At 49.4% G+C, this 12,529-nt stretch overlaps 1 pseudogene; it reads right to left on the reverse strand.

Annotated features, from left to right (window-relative positions):
• Positions 1-6,914: 6,914 nt before the first annotated feature.
• LOC142923372 (amyloid-beta A4 protein-like) overlaps positions 6,915-12,529 on the reverse strand; it is a 34,622-nt pseudogene continuing 29,007 nt past the window's right edge.

A 12,529-nucleotide genomic window follows, 5' to 3' on the forward strand; every position in this document is an offset into this window, starting at 1 on the left:
TTCTGTACTAGTATACTACACTATACACTACACTACACACTACAATATACACTATACTATACACTAGTGCTGTACTAGTACACTACACTATACATACACTATACACTACACTATACACTAGTGCTGTAGTATACTACACTATACACTACACTAAACACTACACTATACACTAGTGCTGTACTAGTATACTATACTATACACTACACTATACACTACACTATACACTTGTGCTGTACTAGTACACTACACTATACACTATACTACACACTAGTGCTGTACTAGTATACTACACTATACACTACACTATACACTAGTGCTGTACTAGTATACTACACTATACACTACACACTACACTACACTACACACTAGTGCTGTACAAGTACACTACACTATACACTACACTATACACTACTGCTGTACTAGTACACTACACTACACACTAGTGCTGTACTAGTACACTACACTATACACTACACTACACACTAGTGCTGTGCTATTATACTACACTATACAATACACTATACACTACACTATGCACTAATATAGACTACACTATACACTACACAATACACTACACTACACACTAGTGCTGTACTAGTATACTACACTATACACTACACAATACACTACACTATATACTAGTGCTGTACTAGTATACTACACTATTCACTACACTATACACTAGTGCTGTACTAGTATAATACACTTTACACTACACACTAGTGCTGTACTAGTATACTACACTATACACTACACTACACACTAGTGATGTACTAGTATACTACACTGTACACTACACAATACACTACACTATACACTAGTGATGTACTAGTATACTACACTATCCACTAGTGCTGTACTAGTATACTACACGATACACTACACTATACACTAGTGCTGTACTAGTATACTACACTATACACTACACAATACACTACACTACACTGCTATAGACAACACTTTACGCTATACACTACACTATGCACTACACAATACACTACACTACACACTAGTGCTGTACTAGTATACTACACTATACACTACACTATACACTAGTACTGTATTAGTACACTACACTACACATTAGTGCTGTACTAGTACACTAAACTATACTCTACACTATACACTAGTGCTGTACTAGTATACTACACTATACACTACACTATACACTACACTATACACTAGTGCTGTACTAGTACACTACACTATACTCTACACTATACACTACACTACACACTAGTGCTGTACTAGTATACTACACTATACACTACACTATACACTAGTGCTGTACTAGTACACTACACTATACTCTACACTATACACTACACTACACACTAGTGCTGTACTAGTATACTACACTATACACTACACAATACACTACACTACACACTACACTGTACACTGCTATAGACAACACTTTATGCTATACACTACACTATGCACTACACAATACACTACACACTAGTGCTGTACTAGTATACAACACTATACAATACACTATACACTACACTATACACTAGTACTGTACTAGTACACTACACTATACACTACACACTAGTGCTGTACTAGTATACTACACTATACACTACACTATACACTAGTGCTGTATTAGTATACTACACTATACACTACACTATACACTAGTGCTGTACTAGTACACTGCGAGTTTATACGTCGCTTGATGAGTTTATTGGCCTCGACGTGAGTGTGCAGGTTTCTACAGGAGCCTAAGGGTCTCTATGTGTGTCTACGGGAGTTTACGTGGGTCTGTGAGTCTCTATGTGACTCGCAACATCTCTACGTCAGTATATGGGGCTCAATGTGAGTCTATCGATCTATATGTGAACCTAAAGTTAGGAATGCGAGTCTATGGGTCTCTGCGTGAGTCTACTGGTCTCTACAGGTCTCTGTGCGAGTCTACGAGTCTCTAGGGGGGTCTCTACGGGAATCTTTGTGAGTATATGGGTCTATATTCTACGGGGCCTTTCGGTAAAGTCACGTAGATAGGTTCAAAGACGATTCAAAATAGTAAACAAAAAATTACGACGTTTCCGTCACAACACAAGCGATCGTCATCAGGAAGAGGAGAAAGCTGCAGAATGCAGACTGTTTTGTAGGGTGTCGTCCTGGGGTCATAAATTAATTGGGATAGTGATATTCTTAGCTCTTTCGGTAAAGTCACGTTGAAGGGAAGCAATAAAATAATAATAATAATATATATATAAAACAATAAAAATTCTCACGACGTTTCGACCATAACACAAACGGTCATCATCAGGTGTGTCGGTTTGCATTAATTTATTTATTTTTAAACGGTGTATTTATTTGTTTATAAAAAAACGTCAGCGCCACGCGCAGCGATTTGGCAGTTTGTTTAGAAGGACTAGTCCATCTATGTTCTGAAAAGAGGAGGGGGGAGACGAAAAATTAATGTATGCTGTCTGAAAGCCACTGTAAGCGTGAACAATCAATTAAGACCTGAAATGGTTTATCAAATCTTTCCAATGATTGCTAAGCCAGAATCCATCTTCTCGGTTGAAATTGTCTCTGTGCTTGTATATGTGGATAGCCTCATGAACGAATCTCTCGTGGTAGCCAGATGGCTTACAACGAACCTCTGTCTTGGAAAAGTCAATGTCATGTGATAGTGATGTTAATGTTATAAATGAGCATGTTAACATACGAGAATAGCATGTTAATGTGAAAGATTAGCACGTTAATGTGAGAGATTAGCATGTTAATGTGAGATATTAGCATGTCAATGGGAAAGATGAACATGTTAATGTGAGAGATTAGTGTGTTAATGTGAGAGATGAGCATGTTAATGTGAGAGATGAGCAAGTTAATGCGAGAGACCAGCGTGTTAATGTGAAAGATTAGCGTGTTAATGTGAGAGATTAGCACGTCAATGTGAGAGATTAGCATGTTAATGTGAGATATTATCATGGTAATTTAAGATCTCAAAGCAGCAACGTCGAGCTCGGTGGCTGTGTTAGTGTGGAAAATGTAACCTGTCGATGTAAAATAGAGCCGAAAATAACTAACATCGGAAGGTGGTAGGATGGGGACATCACAGCCAGTTATAACTTTTGATTTGAAGCTTTCGTGACTGCAGGGATTCATATTCTTGGTTCTTTTGGTAAAGTCACATAGAAGGGAAACTGGTTGATAACGTCCTTCCAATGATTGCTCAGTTTGTACCCATCTTCCCGGTTGAACTTGTGTCTGTGTTTATATATATGGATGGCTTCATGAGCGAATCTTTGTTGATAGCCAGTGGGCTTGCACAGTACCTTCGTCTTAGAGAAATCAATTTCGTGTGAGCCCACCGCATGAAAACAATGATCACCCACGGCCGAGGTATTGGTCCTACCGTGTTTCAGATCTGCCTTATGTTCACGAACACGGTCCGAGACATGTCGCTTAATTTCCCCAATGTAACTACTGCCGCAGATACAGCTTAGTTTGTAGACGCCGGGATATTGCATGTCAGGGATCACATCCATCACAGATGGGATCAGATCACTAATTTTATGTAGTGTTAAATCGAACCTGGATCTTGTGTTTGCTCATAATTTTGGAGATTTTTTGGTGACCCCTGCTATGTACGGCAAGGTGATGGTTTTGATTGGGTCCTCAGATGGTTCTTTCCCAACGGTTAGGGTGATAGCTTTACGTAACGTGTAGTCTGAATATCCATTAATCTTCAGAGCTTGGTGTACGTGTTTCAGTTCACTGGCTAGGTGATGATGGTCGGAAATACATCGAGCTCTATGATGTAGAGTTTTGACGAGGGAATTATTCTGGGAAGGATGGTGGTGGAAGTCAGGTTTTAGATATGCATCCGTATGGGTGGCTTTCCTGTAGAGTGTCCCATGGAGCCATCTGGTCTCCTTTTGATGGTTACTTGCCATCCTTTTCCATCTCCATGGTGAATTTGATGGCTGGGTGTACGGAATTGATGTGGTTGTGGAATTGGTTCAGAGCTGGTCGGCCATGTGGCCAGATGACGAACGTGTCATCTACATCTCTTCCACAAGGATACAGAGTGAATGCCTGGATGGCCTCCCTCTCAATTTTTTCCACGAAAACATTGGCTACAACTGGAGATAAGGGAGAACCCATTGGGGTACCTTGAACTTGTTTGTAGAATGTTCCATTCCAGGTGAAGTGTTGTTGAGGCAGTGTCTCACTTGGGCCGGTACATCAGCATTCAGTCCTTGTTGGACCAAATCTTCAATGATTGCAATGGTGTCAAGCACAGGAACTTTGGTGAACAAAGAAACTACATCGAAACTAACGAGCAAATCACCTGCAGATAGTGAGATGTCCTTAAGTCATGATACCAAGTAAGCTAAGTACAGCTGAGGTTGTCTTACCAGTGAATGGTTGCAAGGTCTCAGACAGAAATCGGGCCAGTTTGTAGGTGTGAGTAAATGGTGGAGACGATAGGACGAAGAGGTGTACCTTCTTTATGGATTTTTAGTAAGCCATACAATCTCTGTGGTCTATCAGCAGAGGGTTTTAAGGAAACCCGCTTGGTTGGTGTGATTAAAGATGTCGAATCGGTGATGACATTGTTGGCTTTCGCAACGAGGCTGTTGGTGGGATCTCTTTAATCTTTGTATAGCTACCATCATTAAGTAGGTCCTGAATGTGTTATTGTATGTGGTTTTATCCATGATGACTGTGGCATTGCCCTTGTCGGCTAAGAGGATGACGATGTCATCTCTCTTTTTTAATTGGGAAATCTTCACGCTCATCCTTACTGATGTTGCTAATAGGTGTCTTAGCGTTTTTGAGGATTGCAGCGATTTCCGATCTCACCAAGTCTGCAGTGATGTGTCCCAAACTGTTAAGGGCTACGTCAACCTGGGCAATGATATCATCAACTGGGATGTGTTTAGGAGTGACTGCGAAATTCAGCCCTTTCGCTAGAACCGATTTTAGGCTGTCAGAAATTAGACTGTTACTCTGATTGATAACAATCTTGTCAAAGTCTAACTTTTTAACGTGGATCTGGCTTCTTCTTGGACAGGAGGTTGAACTTGGTAATCAGGTTATCTTTGCATTTAGCTGACATTGAGGCAGCTGAAGAGGCTGACATGTTATCTACAAGTTCCCAATCAGATGTAGACATATGCGTCTATGCGAGTCTACGGGTCTCTACATGAGTCTATGGGTCTCTACGGGAATCTTGGTGAGTATATAGGTATCTATGCGAGTCTATGGGTCTCTGCTGTAGTCTATGGGAGTCTACGGGAATCTTAGCGAGTCTATAGGTATCTATGTAAGTCTATAGGTATCTATTTGAGTCTATGGGTCTCTGCTGTAGTCTATGGGAGTCTACGGGAATCTTAGTGAGTCTATAGGTATCTATGCAAGTCTATAGGTATCTATGTGTCTATGGGTCTCTGCTGTAGTCTACGGGAGTCTTAGTGAGTCTATAAGTATCTATGTGAGTCTATGGGTCTCTGCTGTAGCCTACGGGAGTCTACAGGAATCTTAGTGAGTCAATAGGTATCTATGTGAGTCTATGGGTCTCTGCTGTAGCCTACGGGAGTCTACAGGAATCTTAGTGAGTCAATAGGTATCTATGTGAGTCTATGGGTCTCTGCTGTAGCCTACGGGAGTCTACAGGAATCTTAGTGAGTCAATAGGTATCTATGTGAGTCTATGGGTCTCTGCTGTAGTCTACGGGAGTCTACAGGAATCTTAGCGAGTCTATAGGTATCTATGTGAGTCTATGGGTCTCTGCTGTAGTCTACGGGAGTCTACGGGAATCTTAGTGAGTCTATAGGTACCTATGTGAGTCTACGGGTCTCTACGGGAGTCTACGGGAATCTTAGTGAGTCTATAGGTATCTATGTGAGTCTATGGGTCTCTGCTGTAGTCTACGGGAATCTTAGTGAGTCTATAGGTATCTACGTGAGTCTATGGGTCTCTGCTGTAGTCTACGGGTCCATACGCGAGTCTATGGATCCCTACATGCGTCTATGGGTCTCAATGAGACTCTACGAGAGGCTACGGGTCTCTCGGGGAGACTAAGGTTCTCTGTTTGAATCTAAGGGTCTCTAAGTGAGGCGATAGGTCTCGACGCGAGTCTACGGGGTCTATATAAGTCTAGAGGTCTCTACAGGTCTCTACGTGAGTCTACTGGTCTCTACGCGAGTCTACTGGTCTCTACGGTTCTCCACCGGATTCTACGGTTCTTTGAGTTTATGGGTCTCTACGTGAATCTAAAGGTCTGTATGTGAACCTACGGGTCTCGACGCGAGTCGAAAGGTCTCTGCGGCTCTCTACGGGAGTGTACGGGTCTCCATGTGAATCTATGGTTCTCTACGAGAGTCTATCGGTCTCTATGTGAGCCTCCGGTTCTCTATGGGAGTCTACGGATCTCTAGGGGCGTGCAATGGGTCTCTACGTGAGTCTATGGGCCTCTTCACGAATCTATAGGTCGCTATATGAGTCTGCAGGTCTCTCCGTGAGTATGAGTATATGGTTCTCTACATGAGGCTATAGTTATCTATGCGAGTCTATATCTACGTGAGGCTACGGGTCTCTACGGGAGTGCAATGGTTCTCTATACGAGTCTACGAATCTCTGCATGAGTCCATGGGTCTCTTTACGAGTCTAGGGGTCTCTACGCGAGTCCACGTGACTCCGGTGTAATCGCCGTAGCTGTGCGACTTGGAGCCTGGATTCGAACCCAGGATCCCAGCGTCGGTGTCAGCTCAGCGTCTCTGACCTCCGAGCCGCCCGGCCGCCTAAAAAGTGCCGCCCTCCCCCAGCAGCCTCCCCCACCTCAACCCCCCCGCCCCCCCCCCACCACCACCACTCCCACCACCACCCCACCACCCCCAACCCCCCACCACCACCCCCACCACTAATGTAACCACCGCGCCAGGCATGAGCCCAATCCAAACAGTGTATTTTCAAATCGGACTGCAACCCATCATCACCTCCGCACGAATATAACCTCACCGTGAAAAATCAACAACGGTGGCAAGAGCAACCACCTCCATTGCGCCGATTCGCACTAATAATAACCCCCCCCTCCCCGCCATCGGGGAGACAGAAAATAAAACAGACAGATTTTACCGTTATACTTTAAAGTAAGAGATTTTTTTTTAAAAAGGGGAAAAAAAGCCACACTAAAATGGGGGGGGGGGGGGGGAGAACAAAAATGAAAAAGGACAAATCGAAAGGAATCTAAACAGGCTGCAGCGGATACAGTATATCAACTAGTGCCTATGCTCAAAGGTGCCCTTACGTCGACTACTTAAAGTGATTGCTTTGCTAACTTTGCATATAATTGGGGGAAAAAAAGGGAAGCTCTCGATTCGCGAGACACGTGGGGAGTTAAAGTTCGCGTTAGGATAACGGCGGTCGCGATCGTGACCCAAGTCCGCGCTGGTGGCAGCGGCGGCGGCGAGCGTTTTTGCTGTAAAAAGCCGACCTCTCGATGATGAACCGGCGGTAGCCAGGACACGAGGTCTCCGAGCCGCGAGCAATCCCTCAAAATCTCCTTCTCCCTCTTGCCCTCATTCCAAAGGGTCACAACAAAGGTTAACGGTGGTATTCGTCCGGAAGGTTCTAGAGGCGGCCGCGTCGTGACCGGGCTTTGCGGTTCGACCTCTCCAGAGCACGACGGCCCGGGGGGGGGGGGGGGGGGGAGAGTAAAAACATCGGATGGCGTGCCATGAATAAAGGGCCGCATGCCCGAAACGTCAGCTATTCATGACAGAGGCTTTGGGCTTTATTGTTGGGTTAGATCGCGTTATTAGAAATGCTGCGTCGTTTAAACCCTGCCAACCGCCACCCGACCATGGCCAATTGAGAATGAGGATGTTCGTCACGCAAATTAAACGTGGCCAATTCGTTAACTGGTTCAGCACTCGCCCCGGTTGTGTGTCGGGAGAGTGAAACCCGTGACATGTTAACGGCGCATTTATAGTTACGCTAAATATTGCCTCCATGTTAAACCGACGGCAGCGGGCGGGGCAGATATTGGCGGGCACGCCGAGAGGCGTCCGAAGCAAGACGAAATAATGAAAATCCCGATCATTTCAGCCCCTTTGTTCGACGAAAAAATAAGAATCCACACGCAGGAACAAGCAGACACACAGACACGCGCAGACATACATAGACACACAGACGCACGGAGACACGCATATTAGGGAATTTCTATCATCGCCCACTCAAGCTGGTTAAAGGAGAAAGTCGAAGATGGATATTCCAAGTGTTGTCATTGGAAGTTGGACCACGGGATCCTAGACTGGGGGGGGTGGGTCAGACAAAAATCCCCCCCCCCCTTCCCCGGGCCGTGTAGCCTTACCAGACTGTTAGGGCAAGTGCTGTTTAGCGAGTAGCAGTGAAGGCTGGCACGGTGGCGCACACGAGGGGGTTGGTGGCCAGCACCATGCCCGCACCGCCTGTGTCTACCCCGGTGGAGATGTTTTTTTTTTGTTACACATCGCACCAGGCACCGACTTGAGGCCGAGTCGACCTAGGAGAGGGCCCGGGACCGGTTCAGATAAGTCACCGATGTTGGCCGAGAGGGGGCAAACTGACCCTGGCCGTCGGGTTCGTAGGGCAGCGTCGCCAATCGCTGCACCACCGCTCACCGGCAGACGCCACTGCCACCGCCACGAATACCACCACCAATACCGCTACCACCACCCTCCATATTTGTTCTTTTGTGAAGCCACAAGGCCTGCCCCGTGGCACATTTCAGGCAAGAGTGAGAGCGCGAAACCAACAACACCACGACACTGACTCGTCGCTACGGCTGCGAAAGGTTTTCGCGGTTGTGCTGCCGCCAGCGCCGCCGCCACTATCACCGCCACTGCCACCCATCACCGCCGGCAAACACCACCGCCGCCACCACCACCGCCGCCACCACCACCGCCGCCGCCACAACCGGCAAACACCACCGCTGCCACCACCACTGCAGCCACCACCACCGCCGCAACCACCACCGCCGCCACAACCGGCAAACACCACCGCCGCCACCACCACTGCAGCCACCACCACCGCCGCCACAACCGGCAAACACCACCGCTGCCACCACCGCCACCACTGGCAAACAGCACCGCCGCCACCATCACCGCCACCGCCGCCACCCTCCGCAGCTCTTCCCAGGCTGTGCTGCTCGTCGCGATGTCAGACGTTCCGTTCCCCACACGTGCCGGGAGGAACGTTGTGGGGCAGTGGGGGGGGGGGGGAGGGGGGGGGGGGACGTCGGAGAGCAACTTGCCGCTCTTCCGCCGAAAGTCGCGGCAACGACGTCCGTGCCGACGTCCGGGCCAACGTGCGACCGATGGTTAACTACGGCGCGACGACGGAGAGACTTGGCCAGCTGACGTCAACGGGAGCGCGCCGCAGACATCCCCCTCCGGCCGCTTAAAGCATGGCGCGCACGCTCCATTGGCTCGGCAACCCGTGAGCCTCGCAGGCCTGCCAGCGGCAACCTCACACCTGGGCACGCTCGTCCGTCCGCTGGCTCAACAAGGGGCGTAGCGGCCGGAGATAGCCCCCCCCCCCCCCCCCGTTAGGGAGGGGCGGGGCCGGAGGGTTAGGGAGGAGGGGGGGGGGTAATTGCCATCACCAATCAGACAGGGGGCCACCGCGGTGGCTGGGAGACGTTAACTCCGACGCCTGGCACGCGGGAGGTCGTGGGACCGATACCCCGACCCTCGGCTCCGGGAAGGCGACGGCGACGCACCGCGACTGGCGCGGCGAAGGGGGGGACGGGGGGGGGGGGGACGGGGCGGGGGGGAGGGGGTCTGGAAGGCGTCCGTCCGTATCGATCAAAGCCGCGAGCAAGGCACAAATCTTAACGTCCACAAATCTCGTTTTTTCTTTAGAAACTGCTCTTTGTCTGGGCGCGTGTCTGCGTGCGTCTTCAGTTTGCTGCCCTATCCCTCGCCGCCCCCACCCCCTCTCCCGCGCCAGACACCTCCCTGTTAGCGCGGTCGGCTACGTACGGCGCGAAAGACGTTCGACGTACGTGCGACAGCGGGAGGGTGGTGCGGCGGGGGAAGAGGAGTGTGGGGTGCGAGGACTTAAAGAGATTTCGTGTGATGTAGGCACAACGGAAGAGCCCTGTCGATGAACGGATTAAAAAAATGCCAATGTTGTCTGAAGGGAGGCACGAAAACTGACCACCACGTGAAGGCTGCGTCACACCTGAGCGCGTGTGCGTGTACGTGTGTGTGCGCGTGTACGTGCGTGTGTGTGTGCACGTGTACGTGCGTGTGTGTGTGCGCGTGTACGTTGTGTGTGTGCGTGTACGTGCGTGTGTGTGTGCGCGTGTACGTGTGTGTGTGTGTACGTGTGTGTGTGTGTGCGTGTACGTGTGTGTGTGTGTGTGTGCGTGTACGTGTGTGTGCGTGTACGTGTGTGTGCGTGTACGTGCATGCGTGTGCGCGTCTTTGCCTTTGTTTAGTGTAACTGCAACTCGCTAACGGCACTTGCCCCAGCAGTCTGTTAAGGCTACACGGGGGGGGGAAGATCTTTATCTTTGTGTGTGCGTGCAGCTTCTACTCACTAACGGCACTTGCCCCAACAGTGTGGTAAGGCCATATGGGGGGGATCTTTATCTTTGTGTGTGTGTGTACATGCGTGTCTGTGCGTGTCTGTGCGTGTGTCTATGTGTAGCTGCTACTCGCTAACAGTATTTTCCCCAAGAGTCTGTTAAGGCTACGCGGGTATTGTCTGCGTGTGTGCACGCGTCTGCATCAGAACTGCGCACGGTCCGGGCCTAGGCGAGCCGGAATCGCGAGGCTCCACGCCTCGTCGATCCGGAATCGCGAGGCCGTGTTGCGTTCCAAGCCGCCGCTGCGTATTCTACCGTTTGCCAAATCGACGCCGTGTTTCAGCGCTTTGTGTCACGCCGTCACTACGCTGCAGTTAAGACGCTGCCCCTGTGCCGCATCGCGCGATGTGCCTCCCCCGTACCATAGCAGGGCTGTGTGGCGTGTGCTGTGGCGTGTGCTGTGCTGTGGCATGCTGTGTGGTTCTGTGTGGTTCTGTGCGGTGCTGTGTGGTGCTGTGTCGTGCTGTGTGGTTCTGTGCGGTGCTGTGTGGTTCTGTGTCGTGCTGTGCCGTGCTGTGTCGTGCTGTGGTGTGTTGCTCAGTGCTGCAGGGCCTCGTAGAGTTTGTAGGTGGGGTTCTCGTAGCCATTCTGCTGCATCTTGGTCAGGTGGCGCTCCTCGTGGGAGAGCTCCTCGTCCACCTGGCACACGCGGTGACACACAGTGACGCACACGGTGACACGCATGTGATGACACACACGGTGACACGCATGTGATGACACACACGCTGACACGCATGTGATGACACACACGCTGACACGCATGTGATGACACACACGGTGACACACACCCAAGGTGGCACACGCGTGGACCTCGTACGGTGGCGACACGGTGGCCAGGAGATGTTAACGACCTCGCCAGGTGTACAGGAGGTCGTGGGTTCGATCCCTGGGCCTGCCTGAGCTGCTGCTCCCCGGGTCTACCTGAGCTGCTCCCACGGCTCCCGTCACGCTGCGGTCGCAGCGACTCCGTCGGCGCCTGGGAGCCGTGGACGCCCTCCCATTTACAAGACACCGGGCATCTGGGTACAAGCTAGTGCTAGCTCCACGCCGGGATAATGCCACCGCTCCACTCCACTGCCGACTTCCACTCAATCAACAACCACCTTCATTTGGACTGCATTGACATTCACCGAGAAACTGGACTAATTCGCCGTCCGCTTCACAGATGCTCTGGTCGTGTGTTCAAATTGCAACTCCTCAACCCCAAACTCCATTCCATCCATCTGGTCCTGTTTGCGCACCACAACTTCCTCAATACATCATCACAACGTACGACACGTGCACCTAACCATTCACCACGAAGCAAAGTCACCTGAAACTGGCTTTGCTCAACACCCGCTCACTAAACAATAAAAGCCTCATTTTAAATGAATTCATTACTGACAACAACCTGGATTTTCTCTGCATCACTGAAACTTGGCATAAACCTACGGACTATTTCGCACTCAACCAGACTACACCTACAGGATATACATACATGGACAAACCCCGATCTGAGGGGCGGGGAGGTGGTGTCGCTGCAGTGTACAGAAACGACATTAAAACATCTACCATCTCCATCCTTGCTGTTCAGTCCTTTGAACACATCACTTTCAAACTCTCTGGTCCCACTCCTCTGGTCACTGCCATAATCTACCAACCCCCCCAAACCAAATCCTTCCTTTCTCTTTGACTTTTCTGACTTTTTAACTCGGTTATCTGCCATCTCACCTTCTGTTCTGCTCCTGGGAGATGTCAACATCCACATTGACACTGACTGTAAATTTGCTACTGAATTCCTGGAACTGCTACACTGCTTCAACTTCACCCAACATGTCAACTTTCCAACCCACAGCCGTGGTCACATTTTGGATCTGGTCTGCTCTACTGGTCTCACCATACCGCTCCTCGAGCCCCACAAGCTCAACATCTCGGACCACCTGGCAATCG

The sequence above is a fragment of the Petromyzon marinus genome, unplaced genomic scaffold, assembly GCF_048934315.1.
Source record: "Petromyzon marinus isolate PM22_M1 ecotype Great Lakes invasive population unplaced genomic scaffold, UKy_Petmar_22M1.pri1.0 PM_Scaffold_467, whole genome shotgun sequence".
Classification (NCBI taxonomy): Eukaryota; Metazoa; Chordata; class Hyperoartia; order Petromyzontiformes; family Petromyzontidae; genus Petromyzon; species Petromyzon marinus.